General features: G+C 40.7%; 1 pseudogene; it reads right to left on the bottom strand.

The window, feature by feature from the left end:
• Positions 1-4667: 4667 nt before the first annotated feature.
• LOC149972420 (NACHT, LRR and PYD domains-containing protein 3-like) lies at positions 4668-7795 on the bottom strand (annotated as a pseudogene).
• Positions 7796-24850: the final 17055 nt, after the last annotated feature.

Below are 24850 nucleotides of genomic sequence, written 5' to 3'. Positions count from 1 at the left end.
GCTAGCTGGGCTAACAACAAATGTAGAATTACTGATGCTAGCATTGGATGTGCTCGTGGAAGCAGAACAACTTGTGTCGTCGACAGGTGAAGGTGTAATACTGCTGGTAGTAGCAGTACTACCAGTAGAGCTGGTATGTGACTCTATGGACGTGGGCCTTACTTTTTTTAACCATTTATCAATTTTCGAGCAAACGGAATGAGCAGCAGCAACGTTTGGCTACATACGTTAGTGGAATTCCCAGGAGAGAGTAACGTGATTGGATGACTAGGCTTGACTAGGCTACCTGTATTTGACATTGTGTTGTTATTTCGCTGAACACTAGATGGTTTCATTTTATTTTTGGCAGTGAAACGAGGCTACTCAGGCGAGAAGAAAAAAAACTCACCTAAATGTATAGCCTCGTTGGAAAATATAAATTGACTGAAAATGTGAAGATTTTTTTGAAAAATGTATTATTTATTAGTATTATTATTAAAAGAAAATGTGAATCACATTTTTCCTTGGCGTACCCCCGACGGCATTGTGTTCCCCAGTTTGGGAATACCTGCTCCAGGCAGATGGGTTGCCTCCCACAATGTAACAATGTTCCAGCATCCATATACATTTAGGTTTTAATTTAATAATTACAAATATTTGTTTATTTGCTATTGAGAATACTTATTTGTGGATTTGTGTTATATTGCACAATTTCACAGGCAGGTTTTTGCCTTTGAGTGCAGTAGTCAGAGAAGATATTATCATGGTGAAACACATTTAATCATGGTAGGACAGTAGGAATTAGAATTCTGTAAAACCAGTCCAGAAGGGGCTCTATTGTCAGTCTATCCCTTCCCTGTCTACCATGAAGGTCCTATACAAAGTCAATCCATTTGACATTGTTGTAAAGGACTTCCCCTCACAATATGGTCACAGCCTAGACGTGTCCTCCACTTTTAAGTGGCATTGTAAAAAAAAGCCATATGTTTCCACACACAGTTTACAGGAGCAAAATAAGTGGTAGCTACTGTATCTGCATATCAAGGCCTGTAGTCTGGTGACTTGACCTGGAGGTTAATCTAATCCATGTGATGTGGTATTGGCTTATAGCCTAGCTAGCTGCAGAAGACGTGGTATTGGCTTATAGCCTAGCTAGCTGCAGAAGATGTGGTATTGGCTTATAGCCTAGCTAGCTGCAGAAGACGTGGTATTGGCTTATAGCCTAGCTAGCTGCAGAAGCTAATAGCACTCAAATGACTGTCTGTCTGGTGACTGAGTTTTGGAGGGAGTTATCACCTCAGTCAGGACTAGGCTACTAACCTGGACCTATCAATCTGTTCTGGTGGGGAGTCTGCCGGTCTGTTTTTCTGCATCTGCATGATACTTTGTTCATGTTTTTATATACAATACAATGTTAATAATGTAATTATTATAGTTGACTTATTTTAACAATACCCTGATAATGTATTCTAAAACAGGCAGATCTGCATAAAGGAGGCTACAGTTGTAGTATGTGGGTACTACAACAGTCCATGCTATCGGGGACCCTTGGGACATCCCAACCACATTGAAGTTTAAATCTAAGATGGCGGTTGGGAACTTGGGCCGGTGGCCGATAGGTCTCTGGTTCGAGTCCGTCTTGACTTAGTGGGAGATATGTCAACGTTCCCTTGGGCGGGGCGCTTCACCCTGGTTGCTCCTGTAGGTCGTTCTGGATGGGAGTCAGCTAGATGACTGAATGTAATGTAAATGTTGAGCGGCTTCACTGCAGGTAGATTGTATGTTTTAATATTTCAAATATATACATAAAACAAATAAAACATTAAGATGATTAAGTTTAGGGTAGGCACGTCAAGGATCCCAGATAGCACTGACAATACTACAACATGGCTGCTTTTACTCTTCTCTGAACAGCTGATTTAACCACAAAAAGTTAACATGACTTTCTTAATTGCAAATTAGTGAGTATTGTCTTGAGTTGTTGCCACCAGCCATATGTCATTGTGTATAGTGGTCATCAGAGGGCGCTAGAAAACACATGTTTACCTTAACATTCCAAGGCCTATTTGCAAGAGCTCAAAGTCAACAAATCAATTTTAACCTTCAAATTCTGAATGCAGTGTTTGCACCCCTGGGTCAAACGAAGATCTTTGCTAAAGCACACGGTTGCCAAACCAACCAATAATACAACAGATACAAAAGGCCAGGGATTTCTATGACTTTGTTTCCTCTTGTCTGTGATCAAAGGGTGTGTTAGAGGAAGGAAGCAGATATATCCCCATCTATCCGCTATGTGGCAAAAATACCCAGTAGGCAATGAGAAGGGCTCTAGTCTAAAAACAAGATGTCTTCTTGAATGAATCCAGCCTCTTCCCTATGCTCTAGTCTCCTCATGTCTCATTAAAAGTTGGAGGGAGACAGATGGTGCTGTGCAAGTCAAGCATGGCTGACTTCATATGTTGGCTTCTATCTCTGTGTGTGCTGTTTCGTGTACCTCTTAGGCTGTGTTCAAACAGGCAGCCCAATACGGATTTGTTTTTTCACTAATTGGTATTTTGACCTATCAGACCAGCTCTGAAAAAGACCTGCTGAGCCAAGCCTTTGACGCTCTTCTCCCGCTTTCTCTCTCCAGCCCTGAGGGCGAGTATGTATTCTTAACAGTCCACCCTTCAGGGGAGTGAGGGTGGATGGATTGGTGAGATGAAAGTACATGTCACGGCTGTTCAAAGGAAAGGACCAAGGTGCAGCGTGGTACATTGTCTTTATTAATCCAAATGAAGCCAAACAAAACAATACACACTACAAGCTCACAAGCAAAGTGCTCTAAACAAAGTCTACCTCTCACAAACACAGGTGGGAAAAAGGGTACCTAAGTATGGATCCCAATCATAGACAACGATAGACAGCTGTCCCTGGTTGAGAACCATACCTGGCCAAACACAAAGAAATAGAAAACATAGAACACAAAGCAGAATGCCCACCCCAACGCACGCCCTGACCAAACCAAAATAGAGACATAAAAATGATCTAAGGTCAGGGCGCGACAGTACACCCCCCCCCCCCCCCCCCCAAGGTGTGGACTCCGGCCGCAAAACCTTAACCTATAGGGGATGGTCTGGGTGGGCATCTATCCGCGGTGCAGATCCCGGACTGGGGTCCCTCGCCGCCGACCCCGGACAGGAGGACGACTCTGGCAGCTCCGGACGGGACTCACCGGGCTGGGGAGACACACAGGAGACCTGGCTCTGGGAGCAGGCACAGGACACACCAGGCTGGGGAGACATCCGAGGCACCGGATACACTGGGCCGTGGAGGCGCACTGGCGGTCTCGAGCGCAGAGCTGGCCCCACCCGTTCTGGCTAGATGTGACACCGAGCACACCGGCCTGTGAATGCTCCGCCTCGACACCGTGAGCATCACCCATAGCACGGGGCCTGACCAGTCCCATGCTCGCCATGGTAAGCACAGAGAGTTGGCTCAGGTCTACTACCTGACTCTGCCACATTCCCCGTGTGCCCCCAAACATTTTTTTGGGGGGGCTGCCTCACAGGCTTCCTTGCCAGCCGTTTGTGTCGCCAACTCCATTCTCCTGTATCCCTCCTCGCACTGTTCTAGAGAATCCCAGGCGGGCCCGGCACTGTCCCTGGGTCGACCGACCACCTCTCTCTCTTCCCAGGTTGTCTCATACTCCAGATAGCGCTGCTCACCTGTCCAGGAGTCCCTTTCACCACACTGCTTGGTCCTTTAGTGGTGGGAAGTTCTGTCATAGCTGTTCAAAGGAGAGGACCAAGGTGCAGAGTGGTGAGCATACATTTTCTTTATTAATCCAAATGACGCCGAACAAAACAATAAACACTACACAAAAAAAACGTGAAGCTCACAAGCAAAGTGTTCTAAAAGGGTACCTAAGTATGGTTCCCAATCAGAGACAACGATAGACAGCTAGCTGTCTGTCCCTGATTGAGAACCATACCCGGCCAAACACAAAGAGATAGAAAACAGAACACAAAACATAGAATGCCCACCCCATCTCACGCCCTGACCAAACCAAAATAGAGACATAAAAACTATCTCTAAGGTCAGGGCGTGACAGTACAAAACATGTTGAGGAAATTAAATAACTATTTATTGGTTAAAAATCATATTTATTGTGTATGATAACACATAAGACCACAATCATGCATACAGTACAATTAATAGATTTAATTTCCATCATTCAAAAATAAAACACCTCGAACGCTGAGAACAATGTAAAGAAACAAAACAAACACCTCGAACGCTGAGAACAATGTAAAGAAACAAAACAAGCACCTCGAACGCTGAGAACAATGTAAAGAAACAAAACAAGGAGACGTTCCAGTTGTATCGGAACGCAACGACATATTATACACAATAGGTCAGACTTTCACAGAACTAGCATAAAGCTGTAAATCAAAGTCTTCCTCTTTCCTATATTGAATAAGAAATATACAGTATAAATATAGTAGGACCTCAGAGACACGAACACTTCAGGAATGGAGGTCATTCGAAACACTGAAATACAGCCAGACAGCCTCCAAAGAGAAGACATCGCAATTTCAAAAGCAGACATCTACCTGCTTGTGAATGGATAGTTTATTTATATTTCTAAATATAACCTAATGAAATGTGCTGGGTATGGTAATTTCATAATCTCTTATTGGGTGATAAGTTAACTACCTCAGTGTCTCCAGTTTACAATGTGGATTCCCCAGTACAGCAGACAGCAGCTTCACGCCTGAATCATACAGGTCATTGTCACTGAGGTCCAGCTCTCTCAGGTTTGAGAGATTTGAACGTAGAGCCGAAGCCAAAGAGGTACAACCTTCCTTTGTCACGCCACAGGATGACAACCTGCAAGAAGAGGTCAGAGAAATCTTGAAATGGTCAAATGTTTAAATTCCAAACCTGTCACGCCCTGACCTTAGAGATTCTTTTAATTCTGTATTTGGTTAGGTCAGGGTGTTACCAGGTTGAGCAATCTAGGTTTTCTATTTCTTTATTGGCCAGGTGTGGTTCTCAATCAGAGTCAGCTGTCTATCGTTGTCTCTGATTGGGGATCATACTTAGGCAGCCTTTTTTCCACCTGTAGTTTGTGGGATCTTGTTTTTGGTACTGTGATGTTTAGCCCTACTAGACGTTACATTTAGTTTTGTATTTGTTGTTTTTTCGGTGTTCATTTAATAAATTAAAATGTACGCCTACCACGCTGCACCTTGGTCCGATCCTTCCATTGACGAACGTAACAAAACCATTTGTTAGATTGCTTTATATGTAGTAAAATTAGACTGGTATCCGCTAATATAACTGTGATGATTCCACTGATTTTCAAAATGTACATATTTTCATATTTTTTTTAGTACCTCAATGTTTCCAATTTCTGCAGTCCAGCAGAGAGCAGTTTTACACCAGAATCCTGGAGATCATTGTCACTCAGATCCAGGTCTCTCAGGTGTGACGAGTCTGAGCTAAGAGCAGACTCCAAAGCTGAACAGCATTCCGCTGTTAGATTGCATCGATTTAGCCTTTGGAAATGGAGACAAGAAATCATGGTCAGATGAGTAATAGACTTCATATAATTACACCAAAAAGTGTAACAAACAAAATTGCTCACCTCAATATCTTCAGTTTACAGCGTTGACTACTCAACCCGACACAGATTAGATCCATACTGGAGTTCTGCAGGTAATTGTAGCTCAGGTCCAGCTTTAGCAGTGGGGAGTTTGATGACTTTAGAGCTGAAGCCACTACTCCACACAATTTCTCTGTGATGTTCAGGTTAGAAAGTCTATAATGGCAGGGTAAATACAGAGTGAGTAAACATTCAAACTTACTTCCTGTACAAATGTACAGGTATGTGTGAAAATTACTTAACACTCACAGGGCATTTATGCAGCACTTCACAACTGGAATCATCCTCCATTGGCCTTCCTCAGAAGTGTTGTACTTCAGAATCCCAGCTGACATTAGTACATAAGCCAGAGCTGTGCATTGTTCAGATGAGAGCTTTTTTCCTCCATGATTTCCTGGCCTCATGTATGCTTGAACCTCTTCAAGAAGGGTATTGTCATTGAATTCAGCCAAGCAGAATAAAAGGTTGATGCATCACTCAGGGGATTTGTAATACCTCAGCATCTCCTTTATGCATTTATTTGTTTCCTCAACACTCTCTGCACAGCTCTCCATCTCTGGCAGTAGGTCTTGTAGGAGTATCTGATTGGAGTCCAGTGAGAGGCCAAGAAGGAAGCGGAGCATAATGTCCAGATGTCCATTTTCACTCTCCAAGGCATTGAGCACTGCGCTCTTCAGTAACACATGAAAGGCTGGTTTTTCATGTAGAACCAGCTCTGAAGACTCAGAGTCAGACCCTTCTACAGTCTCATCATCCAAAAGACAATGTTCCTCAGGCTCTTCCTCCAGAGTGAAGATTTCGTCACAGTATTCCAATTGGTCAGACTCCAGACTTTCTCCAGGCCCATCTCTCTGTGAAGCATCTAAATGGTATCCAACGTGTTTGCTCAACAGAGAGTCTTCCTCAACCAACGTCTCATTGAGGAAAGACTTCAGCACCTCCATGTTATCAGTTGTGTAGCAGTAGAGCAAATACAGTGCGGCAAAGTACTCCTGGATGGTCAAATGCAAAAAGCAGTAGACTGTCTTGCTGTAGAGCCCAACCTCTTGTTTGAAGACTTCTGTGCACAATCCAGATTGCACAGAAACTTTTTTGATGTCAATACCACACTCTCTCAGATCCTTCTCATAAAATATGAAATTGCTTTTCTTCAGGTGTTCAAAAGCTAACTTGGCCAGCTTTAGAATTATTTCTTTATCTGATTTCAAGATCCTCCGTGCATCTGTCTCTTCGATGTTATGACACTTATGGTTCTTCAGGTTTGTCTGAATGAGCACGAAGTGTGTGTACATCTCAGAAAGGGTTTTAGGGATTTCTTTGCAGTCATCTCTGAACTTCTCCCATAGAACTGTAGCAGTGATCCAGCAGAAGACAGGAATGTGGCAGATGATGTTGAGGCTCCTTGTTGTCTTTATGTGTGAGATGATTCTGTTGGCCAGCTTTGCATCCGAACAGAATCTCTTCCTGAAGTACTCCTCTTCCTGCAAGTCATTGAACCCACGCACTTCTGTCATCTTTGTAATGTTCTTCCTGGGGATTTTATTGGCTGCTGCTGGTCGGGAGGCTAGCTCTGGGTGACAGATTCCCCTCAATGAGATTTGTCAATCGGACATCAATGGGCGCTTCTTCTGCTATGTCAAACAATGTTTTGTTTTGATTAAAATCAAGTGCAAATCGTCTTTCATCCAGACCATCGAAGATGAACAGAACTTAACAACCTGCAATTGTATTTGCATCCTCTATATCTCCAAGTTCATGGTAGAAGCCACACAGAAGGCTATAAAGACTGGACTGCTTTTTGAACAAATTCAATTCCCGGAATGGAAGCAGAAATATAAAATCCAGATGCTGATTGGCTTTTCCTTCTGCCCAGTCAAGGATGAACTTCTGGACTGTGACTGTTTTTCCGATCCCAGCAATGCCCTTGGTCATCACAGTTGTGATTATTCTGTTCTGTCCAGGTAAAGGTTTAAAGATGTCGTTGCAATTGACAGGAGTGTCTTCTGATGTGCATGTTCTGGATGCTGTCTCAATCTGCAACACCTCATGTTTGTTACAGAGCCCTTCAGTATCTCCTGCTGTGATGTAGAGTTCTGTGTAAATATTTTTGAGAGGAGTTTCATTTCTGGAGTTGCCTTCAAACAGGTGTTCACAGCGGCTTTTCATTCTGGCTTTAAGATTCGCTTTGACTCTCTGTAGGACAGCATCCTCTGCAAGGATGAAGTTACAGGGACACAAAAACACAGATGAGGTGTGTATGAGGTGATGACAAATAGCACAAGTCAAATAATCATATTGTCAAGTCCTCCAGTAATGCATAACATCGATATCTACTTAGCAGTAGAAGGTCTTCTTTGTGCCTGCTTTGCTTTAGCTTAGATGTGCACCAGATACAGTAAAAGGATGTCAGGCCAACCTTCACTTACTGTACACAGGATGAAAACAAAAACACGCAGTCAGTTTATGGTGCTACAATTAAATGCGGAATATAAATGCTGACTCCATTTTGATCCAGTTCATTGCAGGCAGCCTAGTGTTTAAGAATGTTGTGCCAGTCACCAAAAGGTTGCTGGTTCGAATCCCCGAGCAGACTAGGTGAAAAATCTGCCGATGTACCCTTGAGCACGGTACGTAACCCTAAATGCTCCTGTAAGTCGCTCTGGACAAAAACGTCTGTAAATTGTATTTATAAAAAAAATACCACTAATACTGCTACTATTACTACTGCTACTAATACTACTGCTACTATTACTACTGCTACTATTACTACTGCTACTATTAATACTGCTACTATTACTACTGCTACTATTAATACTGCTACTATTAATACCGCTACTATTAATACTGCTACTATTAATACCGCTACTATTAATACTGCTACTATTAATACTGCTACTATTACTACTGCTACTATTAATACTGCTACTATTAATACCGCTACTATTAATACTGCTACTATTAATACCTCTACTATTAATACTGCTACTATTAATACCGCTACTATTAATACTGCTACTATTAATACTGCTACTATTAATACTGCTACTATTAATACCGCTACTATTAATACTGCTACTATTAATACCGCTACTATTAATACTGCTACTATTAATACTGCTACTATTAATACTGCTACTATTAATACTGCTACTATTAATACCGCTACTATTAATACCGCTACTATTACTACTGCTACTATTACTACTGCTACTACTACTACTGCTACTATTACTACTGCTACTATTAATACCGCTACTATTACTACTGCTACTATTAATACCGCTACTATTACTACTGCTACTATTACTACTGCTACTACTACTACTACTGCTACTGCTACTAAAGGTACACTAGTATTTTACATAATACACTGTAATCTATCAAGTATATTTGTTTAACATAGCAAAAAAAATATTTGTCTTACCCTTGATCACTGCCTGGAGCCTGTGACAAGTCTACTGGAATATACAAACATAAATATTGCTTAGGATACAAATAATTTGGTATTTGATAGCGACAAATTCTATAAGAAATTAGAAAGAAAAGCACAAGGTCTCCCTAATGGAGTTAATGGTAATCATATGAGTAATTTTAAAATGTCATGAACCATGAAAATGCCTGCTAGAAACCATTCAGATGCTGATTAGAATCATAGCAGATACACCTACCTCTCTGGTGAGATGGCATGCTAATATTAACAGGGCCCGAAAATAAGTTGTTGCTGAGTTGAGGTGCAAAGTTAGTGCCTCCAGACTGGGCAATGTAGGAATGTCTGGGAGCATGTGGTGGTAGCATGAGGGATGGGGAGACTGGCGTATAAGAATTGGCCTACACAAAATGTATGTTTGTGTTATTTGTATTGCTTAAAAAGTTGTTAGAATAAACAATATGCTCTTTAGCCAAATGTACTGATATTTTCGATGATAAATGACTGATGACATCATTGTTTATAAGACACTTGATAAAAAGTAGATTTCAAAGACAGACAAAACATGTTTGATCATCAACATTAGTCGTAATATGGGCTGTATACTGTATAAGCTTAATGAACGCTTTACAAAGTTACATTATGATTACAGTAAATTAGCAACCAGTTTCCTCTTCTTGTCTATGTCATAGAGAATGAGGGATAAACAGTAACCTACAATTGAATTCTCATTATGCTCAGGAAAACCATTTGACTGACTTGCATGCAGTCTCTTAGGTTGCCTGTAGCTTCTATGGCTAACAATATACACAGAGTACACCAAACATTAGGAACACCTTCCTGATAATGAGTTGCACTTAGCCTGTCATGTGTGTGTGCGAGAGCAAAGGTCTTTGTGCGCAAGCCAGACTATAAAACAGCTCGAACTGCTGGGCACCAACCACACACATGACAGAGACCTTTCTAGACAAACAAGTTGTTGAAATGATTACCATATGATTAGTCCCAATAGTCTCTCTAACAAAGAAGAATGGAACAGGAATAGAAAGAATAAATGCTGTTCGCACATGCAAGACAATCTAACGTCAGTGGTGGAAAAAGTACCCAATTGTCCTACTTGAGTAAAAGTAAAGATACCTTAATAAAAAATGAATAAAGTGAAAGTCACTCAGTAAAATACTACTTGAGGTAAAATCTAAAAGTATTTGGTTTTAAATATGCTTTAGTATCAAAAGTAAATGTAATTGCTAAACTATACTTGTGTCAAAAGTTAAAGTATAAATAATTTCTAATTCCTTGATTTATTTACAGAGAGCCAGGGGCACACTCCAACAAACATTTACAAACAAAGCATGGGTGTTTAGTGAGTCCACCAGCTCAAAGGCAGTACGAAATGACCAGCAATGTTCTCTTGATAAGTGCGGGTGATTCCCTGATCCACCTCCATGCAGACGACACCATTCTGTATACATCTGGCCCTTCTTTGGACACTGTGTTAACTAACCTCCAAACGAGCTTCAATGCCATACAACACCCCTTCCGTGGCCTCCAACTGCTCTTAAACGTTAGTAAAACCAAATGCATGCTCTTCAACCATTCGCTACCCGCACCTGCCCGCCCGACTAGCATCACTACTCTGGACGTGTATATATATGTGGACAACTACAAATACCTAGGTGTCTGGCTAGACTGTAAACTCTCCTTCCAGACTCATATTAAACATCTCCAATCCAAAATTAAATCTAGAATCGGCTTCCTATTTCGCAACAAAGCCTCCTTCACTCACGCCGCCAAACATACCCTCGTAAAACTGACTATTCTACCGATCCTCGACTTTGACGATGTCATTTACAAAATAGCTTCCAATACTCTACTCAGCAAACTGGATGCAGTTTATCACAGTGCCATCCATTTTGTCACCAAAGCCCCTTTACCACCTACCACAGCGACCTGTATGCTCTAGTCGGCTGGCCCTCGCTACATATCCGTCACCAGATCCACCAGGTCATCTATAAGTCTATGCTTGGTAAAGCTCCGCCTTTTCTCAGCTCACTGGTCATGATAACACACCCACTCGTAGCACGCGCTCCAGCAGGTATATCTCACTGGTCATCCCCAAAGCCAACACCTCCTTTGGCCACCTTTCTTTCCAGTTCTCTGCTGCCAATGGAAAAATCACTGAAGCTGGAGACTTATATTTCCCTCACTAACTTTAAACATCAGCTATCTGTGCAGCTAACCGATCGCTGCAGCTGTACATAGCCCATCTGTAAATAGCCAACCCAATCTACCTACCTCATCCCCATATTGTTTTTATTTAATTTTCTGCTCTTTTGCACACCAGTATTTCTACTTGCACATGATCATCTGCTCATCTATCACTCCAGTGTTAATTTGCTAAACTGTAATTACTTCACTACTGTAGCCTATTTATTGCCTTACCTCCTCTTGCCATTTGCACACACTGTAAATATACTTTTTTCCCTATTTTGTTATTGACTGTAGTGCTCGCTTGTTTATTCCATGTGTAACTCTGTGTTGTTGTTTGTGTCGCACTGCTTTGCTTTATCTTGACCAGGTCGCAGTTGTAAATAAGAACTTGTTCTCAACTAGCCTACCTGGTTAAATAAAGATGAAATAGAAATAAAGATCATTCATGCTTTTGTACCTGTTTCCTCCAGCATCAGCATCTTCCTCCAGCATCAGCATCTTCACAAGGTCCTTTGCTGTTGTTCTGGGATTGATGTGCACCAAAGTACGTTCATCTCTAGGAGACAGAACGCGTCTCCTTCCTGAGCGGCGTGATGGCTGCGTGGTCCCATGGTGTTTATACTTGCGTACTATTGTTTGTACAGATGAATGTGGTACCTTCGGGCATTTAGAAATTGCTCCAAAGGATAAACCAGACTTGTGGAGGTCTACAATTTATTTTCTGAGGTCTTGGCTGATTTCTTTTGATTTTCCCTGATGTCAAGCAAAGAGGCACTGAGTTTGAAGGTAGGTCTTGAAATACATCCACAGGTACACCTCCAATTGACTCAAATGATGTCAATTAGCCTATCAGAAGCTTCCAAAGCCATGACATAATTTTATGGAATTTTCCAAGCTGTTTAAAGGCACAGTCAACTTAGTGTATGTAAACTTCTGACCCACTGGAATTGTGATACAGTGAATTATAAGTGAAATAATCTGTCTGTAAACCATATTTGGAAAAATGACTTGTGTCATGCACAAAGTAGACGTTCTAACCAACTTACCGAAACTATAGTTTGTTAACAAGACATTTGTGGAGTGGTTGAAAAATTAGTTTTAATGACTCCAACCTAAGTTTATGTAAACTTCCAACTTCAACTGTAACTCTACCATTCCAATTTACAATATAATTTACGAACAAAATACCCTTTTCAAACATTTTTCCCATAAATACAGGTATTTTATCAACCAGCACATTTGTGTTCAGCCATAATATTTGTTGCAATATTTGTTCTATCTTTTCAGGGGGGTGAAATTGAAACTGTAGCCAGCTCTGCAATGTTTGTTCGAAAAAGAGAGATACTTTTTTCAAATTGTTTTCAATTAATCAAAAATGAGACATGGCAATCTGCACAAAGGCAATGGATGAGCTTTTCTGTCATGACTTCCGCCGAAGTCGGTCCCTCTGCTTGTTTGGGCGGTGTTCGGCGTTCGACGTCACCGGTCTTCTAGCCATCACTGATCCATTTTTCATTGTCTTCCTTCACACCTGGTTCCAATCCCATCAATCCCATGTTGTGTATTTAACCCTCTTTTTCCCCTCATGTCCTTGTCAGATTGTTTGTTTGTATGTTCGTGTATTATGTATTGGTGTTGTCTTGTCTTCCTTCACACCTGGTTCCAATCCCATGTTGTGTATTTAACCCTCTGTTTCCCATCATGTCCTTGTCGGAGATTGTTTGTTTGTTAGTGTATTATGTATTGATTTCCATTTATACCAAGTTCGATTCTCCTGCCACCTAAACACACGTTGTTACATTTTCTTAGTAATCTACTTGATAACCATTTAGGGTTCAAGTAAAACTTTGGAATAAGGGAAGCTTTTAGAGAGAGGCTTATAGTGCTTTTATATTTAATCATCTCAACCCACCCAATTCATATTGTATAGATAGGCATGCTTTATTTTGTGCAGTTTAGCGTCCCAGATAAAGCAAAATATTTTTTGCTCATATGATTGGAGAAAAAAAGTATCAGGAGTAGGCAGTGCAATAAGTGAGTAAACTGAGACATTGTTATTACATTATCATTAACAGATAATTGCCACCTTAGGCATTCACATCCACCATTACTTAATACAAAACAACGTTTTTCTTCAAATAAGTTAGAAAATAATTATTTAAAGAGGGTGAAACTTCAATGCAGAAGCAATAAATAATGGGGAGATTTCATATTTGGCCAGGTAAAAATGTATTTGAATGCGCATTTCACAATCTCACATAATGGTAGCGTACCTTTTGGGCTTTACATTGTTGATGTTACAATTTTTTTCATGGTTCAATGGAGATGTTTAAGCATTTTGAACAAAGAGCCAAATAAGCCAGCTCTTTTACGTGAACGAAGCGCCAAATGAGCCAGCTCACAGAACAGACTCGGAATGCCCGCCCATTCATTACAACAATACAATTTTATTGTGAAGGGGTGAGGCTTACAAACTTTACTTCTTCTTCTGCTATAATCTTATGGCAGTCCGCAAACAAACTTTATCGGTGCATGGCGCCTCCTACTGTACTGGAGTGTGTAATCAATCACAGCACACAGACTAAGTGAATAAGAAACCAAACATCAAGAGAAACAACCCTCCTATCTGATCCTGTACTAATAGAGTCCTACTAACTTCTATCAAACCCTATAAATCAATCTTTCCCTCTCTTCCACATACCGGTACTTACAACAATACACATGCTATACTGTACAATATACACTCTGCACACAAACCATTCACATGCTTGCCAACCAAATATAATGATGAGTTCAATGTACAATGTCCTAGATGCAACTGACAAAACACCACCTCTTCCTTTCTGATTTGACCCTTGAATCTTGGTCCACCAACCTTACTATTTTTTAATTTTTTATATTGCTTCCGTCAATGTAACTGTCTGAATCATTTCCAAATTCCAATATTTATTTTGTAAATATATATATATATAGTAACAGTCAAACATTTGGACACATCTACTTATTCCAGGGTTTTTCTTGATTTTTTTTGACTATTTTCTACATTGTAGAATAAGTGTTAAACAAAAAAAGTGTTAAACAAATCAAAATATATTTTAGATTTTAGATTCTTCAAAGTAGCCCTTTGCCTTGATGACAGCTTTGCACACTCTTGGCATTCTCTCAACCAGCTTCATGAGGTAATCACCTGGAATGCATTTCAATTAACAGGTGTGCATTGTTAAAAGTTCATTTGTGGAATTTCTTTCCCCTTAATACGTTTGAGCCAATCAGTTGTCTTGTGACAAGGTAGGGGTGGTATACATAATATAGCCCTATTTGGTAAAAGACAAAGTCCATATTACAGTAAGAACAGCTCAAATAAGAAAAGAGAAACAACAGTCCATCATTACTTTAAGACATGAAGGTCAGTCTATATGGAACATTTCAAGAACTTTGGAAGTTTCTTCAAGTGCAGACGCAAAAACCATCAAGCACCATGATAAAACTGGCTCTGATGAGGACCGCCACAGGAAAGGAAGACCCAGAAATTGCAGCCAAAATAAATGCTTCATAGAGTTCAGACACAAGTAACAGCCACATCTCAACATCAACTGTTCAGAGGGGACAGTGTGAATAAGGCCTTTATGGTCGAATTTCTTCAAAGAAACCACAACTAAAGGACACCAATAAGAAAAAGAGACTTTCTTGGGCCAAGAAACACGAGCAATGGACATTAGACTGGAAATCTGTCCTTTGGTCTGATCAGTCCAAATTTGAGATTTTTGTCTTTGTGAGATGCAGAGTAGGTGAACGGATGATCTCCCCATGTGTGGTTCCCACCGTGAGGCATGGGGGAGGAGGTGTGATGGTGTCGGGGTGCTTTGCTGGTGACACTGTGATTTATTTAGAATCCAAGGCACACTAAACCAGCATGGCTACAACAGCATTCTGCATCAATACGCTATCCCATCTGGTTTGCGCTTAGTGGGACTATCATTTGTTTTTCAACAGCACAATGACCCAACACAGCTCCATGTTGTGTAAGGGCTATTTGACCAAGAAGGAGAGTGATGGAGTGCTGCATCAGATGACCTGGCCTCCACAATCACCTGACCTCAACCCAATTGAGATGTTTTGGGATGAGTTGGACTGCAGAGTGAAGGAAAAGCAGCCAACAAGTGCTCAGCATATTTGGGAACTCCTTCAAGACTGTTGGAAAAGCATTCCAGGTGAAGCTGGTTGAGGGAATGCCAAGAGTGCAAAGCAAAGGGTGGCTACTTTGAGGAATCTAAAATATATTTTGAACACTTTTTGGGTTACTACATGATTCCACATGTGTTATTTCATAGTTTTGATGTCTTCAGTATTATTTTACAATGTAGAAAACAAAGAAAAACCCTTGAATGAGTACGTGTGTCCAAACTTTTAACTGGTACTGTACATAAAATATATATATTTTCCTTTATTATTTTCCCCTAACCATACAATACTATGTACATTTTATGAACGTAGTATATTTTACAATAGTTTTTTGGGGGGGCATATAAATGCCGGCCCTTGGGTTCTGAGTCCCACCCTTTCTGCCACACATCTGTCATAATGGCTCTAATCTTACATTTGGCCTCAGCTCTACCAAATGGAGCATGAATTGAAGTTATATCTACTTTTAAAGCCCTTTTGGCTACCTGGTCTACTATTTCATTCCTGCTCACTCTAGAATGGGCTGGGACCTAGCAGAACAAACTTTACTTCCTTGCCAGAAACAAACTTTAATTGGTAGGAGGGAGATTCCAATATGTGGGAGGTGTGCAGGAGGGCATGGGACAGAGGAGTGTGTAGTTGTGGTGGAGCAAGTTGTGTGTGTCAATTGTAGTGGTTCCCATGTTGCTGGGGATCGGAGGTGTCCATTGCAAGAGAAGGTGTCGTATGCTCAGACAGTAAAGAAAGTAGAGGATAATGGGTTGGGGAGAAATTTTGAGAGGATCCCTGAGAGTAGCAGATATGTGCCAGTGCAGAGGGATAGGTCAATGAGTGATATGTGCTTCAGTAAGGTTAGCTTAGCTTTTATAGCAGTGGTTATCAACTGTACCACAGAAGTGGAATGTAAATCACAGAAAATAGATGTTGTGGTGGCAGCTGCAGAGAAGTAGGCTACTTGATTGTGCGAGATTTAACTTCAGAACAGTTACAGGGTGTGTTGAGTGGTGGTGTCCTGTCCTCCCAGGCCATTAGCCTGGTGAAGGAGCAGATAGGGTTAAAGTAGTGGAATGGGTTGGTGAGTGCTAATGAGTGAAGGTTTGGTGATTTTATTTCCCATTTTGTTCACAGTGTAATGGAATTACACTCCAGTCCAGTTGGTGGCGTTAGTGCACTTTTTTGGTTGCCAACTGCCATTTAAAAATCTCAGAAGAAGAATAACTTAAATTTGAATACAGGTTTGATGTCCATAATGGAATACCTTTTTATTAAATTGAGCAATTTCATTTGGGGGTTCGTAGTACATGATTTCACAGGTAAACACAGGGATATCAAGGCAGTTTCTATTATAAAACAAAACAAATATGTTGAACAGATTTGCGTTGGAATACAGTGGTCATAGGAAATACATCATAGTGAAACACACTTTAATCATGGTGGGACACTAGGAATTAGGATTCTGTAAAACAAGTCAGCAGGACTCTTGTATCAGTTTGTCCCTTCACTCAGGGGTCCTATCCAAATAAAGTAAACCTCAGTGACATAATTACTAAAGGACTTCCCCTCACTCAAAGGACACATAGTATGGCTACCTTCCTATTTAGAACTAGTCCATAGATATAGTCCTTAATTTTAGGTGACACTGTAAAAAGGCCAAATCTTTTCACACACAGTCTGAGCAAAATAAGGGAGAACTATCTGCATAATATCAAGGCCTGTAGCCTGGTGACTTGACCTGGAGGTTAATCTAATCCATATGACATGGTATTGGCTTATAGCCTAGCTAGCTGCAGAAGATGTGGTATTGGCTTATAGCCTAGCTAGCTGCAGAAGATGTGGTATTGGCTTATAGCCTAGCTAGCTGCAGAAGATGTGGTATTGGCTTATAGCCTAGCTAGCTGCAGAAGATGTGGTATTGGCTTATAGCCTAGCTAGCTGCAGAAGATGTGGTATTGGCTTATAGCCTAGCTAGCTGCAGAAGATGTGGTATTGGCTTATAGCCTAGCTAGCTGCAGAAGATGTGGTCTAATAACACATAGATGACTGTCTGTCTGGTGACTGTGAGTTTTAGAGGGAGTTATCACTTCAAACTTTACTCAGAACTGGGCTACAAATCTGGACCGACCATTCTATTCTGGTGGTGAGTCTGCCTCTCTGTGTTCCTGCATCTGCGAGATCTCTTGTTGTTATCTTCATAATATTCATATGAACAAAGGAAACAAATTCCTTCCTCAATTCTTTCAATGCACTTGGTAGTAGTCTGGTCACAAAATGTGTCTCTGTTGTTGGCTGTGAATTGTTTAGCCTCTGCTGTATGATCATCAGGTATGATGTCCTAGTCCGGCCTAATGCATAGGGTCGGCACACAATTGGCCCAGCGTCGTCCGGGTTTGACCGGGGTAGGCCGTCATTGTAAATAAGAATTTGTTCTTATCTGACTTGCCTAGTTAAATAAAGGTTACATATAAAATAGGCAACACATTTGCACAGCAATACACTTATAATAACAATAATCTAATTATTATTGTTATTACAATCTTTTCCTTATTTTAATGATACTCTGATACTGTATCATAAAACAAGCAGATCTACATGAAGGAATCTACATCAGTCTTCCACATCTGTAGCATGCGGATACAATTACAAATACTACATTTGTGGGGTCACAAACACTTATCTATAAGGACTACACTATGTATTCTTTCACTCTTCTCTGAACAGCTGACTTATCAGAAAAAAAGTAAACAACTTACTTTGGATTATAACAAATTTGTGAGTCCTGTCTAGTTCTTGGCTCCAACCAGATGTCATGTTGTGTAGAAGTCAGCAGGGGGCGCCAGAAGACACGTTTTTACCTCTCAACATCCTCAAGGTCTCCTTGCAAGAGCTCAAAGTCAACAAATCAATTCTACCTTCAAATTCTGAATGCAGTGTGTGCACACCTGGGTAAAGCTAGGTTCTCTGGTAAAGCACACGGTTTCCAAACCAACCAAGAAGTACAACACCACAGATACATAAGGCCCGGGATTACTATGATGTTGTTTTCTCTTGTCTGTGAATTGTCCTCTCATCAAAGGGTATTCAGTAGACACCCGACAGCATTTTAATCTAGTGATGTCGGAGTGTTCGGGTCCATTGTTGCGTTTCTTTCTCTCACTTTTGTTTCATCCATGGTAGCTTTGGGATTAGAAACCTGATTCCCATCAATAATTTATGCTCTTGGCTATTCTCTCCAAATCAGACTATAAACTTTATTTTCTAGGGTATTATATTTGTATCATAAAAATATATAATTATTAGATCATAAAACTCTGTTTATTTCTATTCATTACATTTACTTTCTATTTATCCCCCAGGATAGCTTACTTCACACAAAACAAAAATGTTTAATACTCCCAGAAAAACGGTTGAAATATAAACAAATGTATTGTGCTATCCTGTGTATGATATATGCATACGTGAATCATAAAGAAATACCCACTTATTATCTTCCATTATTAATATTTATAAACCATATCATATGGCTTACTACACATATGGACATGATTAGTAAATTATAAATGCATTTATTCATATTGTTCACATAACTATAAAAGCTCTTTTGATTTATCTAAACCACCCTTTAAAGGGCCAATGCAGCTGATTTGATCTCAATATCAAATAATTTCTGGGTAACATTTAAGTACCTTACTGTGATTGTTTTCAATTAAAATGGTCAAAGAGAAACACCAATCAGCAATTTCTCAAGCAAGAATTTAGCTTGGACTGTCTGTGAGTGGTCTGAGTTGGGAGGGGAAAACAGAGGTCTGCTCTATTAACTAATTTACCACCAGGCAGGCCAAAACTCCATCCCAACAAAACAGGCTGACATTTCAAGCGGTCTTTTCAAACAGCTCTTACACAAAAAAGGCATAATTTTCACAATTTCACAGTATTATTCCAAACTCATAGTGTGGAAATATGTACACTGTAAAACACAGGAAATCTCGTTTTTGACTGCACTGGTCCTTTAACCATGACCTATAATAACATTTCAAAATGACCCACTTTCAGTTGTGTAACTCCTTATGCGTGCTCACCCTATTGATAATGACGCTCTGATTATGCTACACTTTCTAAGGCACTAATAGGGATGTCATGCATTGCCCACTTGGCATCCAATTACCAAGCTACATGATTGGCTATGTAACAGAGATGGATCACAGTGTTATTATTTTGTATTTTATTGGGATCCCCATTAGCTGTTGCAGAAGCAGCAGCTACTCTTCCTGGGGTCCACACAAAACATGAAACATAATACAGAATGACATAATACAGAACATCAATAGACAAGAACAGCTCAAGGACAGAACTACATCTGTTTTTTTAAAAGGCACACGTAGCCTACATATCAAGGAATACACACAAACTATTTAGGTCAAATAGGGGAGAGGTGTTGTGCCGCGAGGTGTTGCTTTATCTGTTTTGAAACCAGGTTTGCTGTTTATTTGAGCAATATGAGATGGAAGGAAGTTCCATGCAATAATGTCTCTATATAATTCCATTACTCTTTCTTGAATTTGTTTTGGATTTGGGGACTGTGAAAAGACCCCTGGTGGCATGTCTGGTGAGGTAAGTGTGTGTGTCAGAGCTGTGTGTAAGTTGACTATGCAAACAATTTGGGATTTTCAACACATTATTGTTTCTTATAAAAACAAGAAGGGATGTAGTCTCTTCTCAACTCTTAGCCAAAAGAGACTGGCATGCATAGTATTTATATCAGCCCTCTGATTACATTTAAGAGCAAGATGTGCAGCTCTGTTTAACTAGGTCTTTCCTTGCAGCACTGGACCACACGACTGGGCAATAATCAAGATAAGACAGCTAGAGCCTGCAGAACTTGATTTTTGGAGTGTGGCGTCAAAAAAGCAGAGCATCTCTTTATTATGGACAGACCTCTCCCCATCTTTACAACCATTGAATCTATATATTTTGACCATGACAGTTTACAATCTAAGGTAACGCCAAGTAAATTTAGTCTCATCAACTTGTTCAACAGCCACACCATTCATTACCAGATTCAGCTGAGGTCTAGAACTTAAGGAATGATTTGTACCAAATACAATGCTCTTAGTTTTAGAGATGTTCAGGACCAGTTAATTATTGTCCACCCATTCAAAACAGACCGCAACTCTTTTTTAAGGGTTTCAGTGACTTCATTAGCTGTGGTTGCTGATGCATATATGGTTGAATCATCAGCATACATGGACACACATGCTTTGTTTAAGGCCAGTGGCAGGTCATGGGTAAAAATAGAAAAGAGTAGAGATCCTAGAGAGCTGGTACACCACACTTTACATGTTTGATATTTGAGAAGCTTCCATTAAAGAAAACTTTGAGTTCTTTGAGTTCTATTAGATATAGACACATCTGAATCCACGATATGGCAGAGGTTGAAAAGCCATAACATATAAATTTTTTCAACAACAGGTTATGGTCAATAATATCAAAGGCTGCACTGAAATCTAACAGTACAGCTCCCGCAATCTTCTTATTATAAATGTATTTCAACCAATCATCAGTCATTTGTGTCAGTGCAGTACATGTTGAGTGCCCTTCTCTATAAGCATGCTGAAATTCTGTTGTTAATTTGTTTACAGAGGAATAGCATTGTATTTGGTCAAACACAATTTTTTCCAACAGTTTACTAAGAGCTGGCAGCAAGCTTATAGGTCTGCTGTTAGAACCAGTAAAGGTTGCTTTACCACTCTTGGCTAGCGGAATTACTTTGGCTTCCCTCCAGGCCTGAGGACAAAGACTTTCCTCAGATAAAAAATATGACAGATAGGAGTGGCTATAGAGTCAGCTACCATCCTCAGTAGCTTTCCATCTAAGTTGTCAATTCCAGGAGGTTTGTCATTATTGATTGAGAACAATAATTTTTCCAACTATCCCACACTAACTTTACAAAATTCAAACTTGCACTGCTTTTCTTTCATTATTTGTTTTTTTTATGCATGAATACAATTGCTCACTGTTCGTTGTTATCATTTTCTGTCTAAGTTTGCCCACTTTGCCAATTAAATAATCATTAAAATAATTGGCAACATAAAATGGTTTTGTGATGAATAAGCCATCTGATTCAATGAAAAATGGAGTTGAATTTGTCTTTCTGCCCATAATTTATTTGAAGTACTCCAAAGTTTTTTTAACAAAATTCTTCATGTCATTGATCTTGGCTTCATAATACAGTCTCTTCTTTTTTGTTGAGTTTAGCAACATAATTTCTCAATTTGCAGTAAGTAAGCCAGTCAGATATGCAACCAGACTTATTAGCCACTCCTTTTGCCCCATCTCTTTAAACTAAACAGTTTTTCAATTCATCATCAATCCATGGATCCATAACAGTTCTAACAGCCAGTTTCTAACCTTTTGTGACTAGGGGGCAGTATTTTCATTTTTGGAAAAATAACGTTCCCGTAGTAAACGGGATATTTTGTCAGGACAAGATGCTAGAATATGCATATAATTGACAGCTTAGGAAAGAAAACATTCTAAAGTTTCCAAAACTGTAAAAATATTGTCGGTGAGTATAACAGAACTGATGTTGCAGGCAAAAGCCTGAGATAAATCCAAACAGGAACAGACTCTTATTTAGAAGGCTCTGCGTCCCTATTGAGCAGTGAATGAGATATCAACCAGATTCCTTTTTCTACGGCTTCCCTAATGTGTCTAGTGTCACAATACATAGTTTCAGGCTTTTATTTAGAAAAATGAGCCTGAACGTCAAAATTGCGTCAGTGGTCAGCTGAAGCTCTCAGAGTGTTTGGTGCGAAAAGGACAAATGCGGCCATTGTTTCTCTCTATCCTACTACGAAGCCACCAGTCACGATTGATATATTATCGAATAGATATTTGAAAAACACCTTGAGGATTGATTATAAACAACGTTTTCCATGTTTCTGTCGATATTATGGAGCTAATTTGGAGAAAAAATTCGCCGTTTTCGTGACTGCAATTTCCGGGCGATTTCTCAGCCAAACGTGAAGAACAAACGGAGCTATTTCGCCTACAAAAATAATATTTTTGGAAAAAAGGAACATTGGCTATCTAACTGGGAGTCTCGTGAGTGAATACATCCGAAGCTCATCAAAGGTAAACAATTTAATATGATTGCTTTTCTGACTTCCGTGACCAAGTTACCTGGTGCTAGCTGGACAAAATGCTATGCTAGGCTATCGATAAACTTACACAAATGCTTGTCTAGCTTTGACTGTAAAGCATATTTAGAAAATCTGAGATGACAGGGTGATTAACAAAAGGCTAAACTGTGTCTCAATATATTTCACTTGTGATTTTCATTAATAGGAATATTTCCTAGGAATATTTATGTCCATTGCTAGCGGTCTTCAGCTAACCGGTCATCAGCTAACCTTTAGCTCGGAAAGCTCTCGCCAGTTCGAACAACGCGACTCTAACCAGAGCATAACGGACCTATATTTTTTTATCCCTGGATTCCCACCGTAAACGGAACATCTTCAGCTGGATCTTCACAACTAGCTAACTAGCTAACCGCAACCCCGGATGATTACTCCTGGCTAGCGTTTCCACCCACTTAGCTTGAAGCTAGCCCGGCCAGAGCTCCTGTGCTACCACCGAAGCATACTCCTGGGCTACAATATCCGGACCCACGACCGGTCTATCGATGTCACCGCATGAAGAGGCATAAACAGACTCACCCCATCGTGACGCCCCCCAAAGGCTAACTTTCTAGCCTTTGCTATCTCCTTGCTTGCTAATTCGACCTGCTAACTGCTAGCTTGTTTAGCCCCGGTCCGCTAACTGCTACCTTGTTTAGCCCCGGATCCGCTAACTGCTACCTTGTTTAGCCCCGGCCTACTAACTGTTAGCTTGTTAGCACAGGCCTACTAACTGTTAGCTTGTTAGCACAGGCCTGCTAACCGTCTGAATCGCCGCGTCCCAAACACTCACTGGATCCATATTTACTTTCAATCTCTTTTCGATTTTTAATTTGTTTATACCTTCCGGTAACCTGCCTCACCCAATGTGATACGGAATCGCTATTATTTGTAATTTTTAGAACACACTCAAGAACCTCCAGAAGCTAACCAGCTAACTAGCTACAAGCTATTTAGTCATTGTTAGCCACTGCTAGCGGCTTTTACCTTACCTGGATAATACTCGCCAGTCCAGCTTCCCTGCCCCATCCACCGCTGCCCCCTGGACACTGATCACTTGGCTACATAGCTGATGCATGCTGGACTGTCCATTAATCACGGTACTCCATTCTGCTTGTTTATGTTTTATCTGTCGGCCCCAGCTGCACTCAGGCTCTAGGCACTCAGGTGTGTAGTTAATCCGATGCCCCCTGCATAGTCAACGCCAGTTTACCTGCTGTTGTTGTGCTAGCTGATTAGCTGTTGTTGTCTCGCCTACTGTTTTAGCTACTGTTTTAGCTAGCTCTCCCAATTCAACACCTGTGACTACTGTATGCCTTGCTGTATGTCTCTCTCAAATGTCAATATGCCTTGTATACTGTTGTTCAGGTTAGTTATCATTGTCTTAGTTTACAATGGAGCCCCTAGTTCCACTCTTCATACCCCTGATACCTCCTTTGTCCCACCTCCCACACATGCGGTGACCTCACCCATTACAACCAGCATGTCCAGAGATACAACCTCTCTCATCATCACCCAGTGCCTGGGCTTACCTCCGCTGTACCCACACCCCACCATACCACTGTCGGCGCATTATGCCCTGAATATATTCTACCATGCCCAGAAATCTGGTCCTTTTATTCTCTGTCCCCAACGCTCTAGGCGACCAGTTTTGATAGCCTTTAGCCGCACCCTCATTCTACTCCTCCTCTGCTCCGCGGGTGATGTGGAGGTAAACCCAGGCCCTGCATGTCCCCAGGCACCCACATTTGTTGACTTCTGTGATCGAAAAAGCCTTGGTTTCATGCATGTCAACATCAGAAGCCTCCTCCCTAAGTTTGTTTTACTCACTGCTTTAGCACACTCTGCTAACCCTGATGTCCTCGCCGTGTCTGAATCCTGGCTCAGGAAGGCCACCAAAAATTCTGAGATTTCCATACCCAACTATAACATTTTCTGTCAAGATAGAACTGCCAAAGTGGGAGGAGTTGCAGTTTACTGCAGAGATAGCCTGCAAAGTAATGTCATACTTTCCAGGTCCATACCCAAACAGTTCGAACTACTAATTTTGAAAATTACTCTCTCCAGAAATAAGTCTCTCACTGTTGCCGCCTGCTACCGACCCCCCTCAGCTCCCAGCTGTGCCCTGGACACCATTTGTGAATTGATCGCCCCCCATCTAGCTTCAGAGTTTGTTCTGTTAGGTGACCTAAACTGGGATATGCTTAACACCTCGGCAGTCCTACA

Source organism: Oncorhynchus mykiss, chromosome 24, assembly GCF_057628025.1.
Source record: "Oncorhynchus mykiss isolate SJ-2025 chromosome 24, ASM5762802v1, whole genome shotgun sequence".
In the NCBI taxonomy this organism is placed as follows: domain Eukaryota; kingdom Metazoa; phylum Chordata; class Actinopteri; order Salmoniformes; family Salmonidae; genus Oncorhynchus; species Oncorhynchus mykiss.
This window is presented reverse-complemented; position numbering and strand designations above follow the sequence as displayed.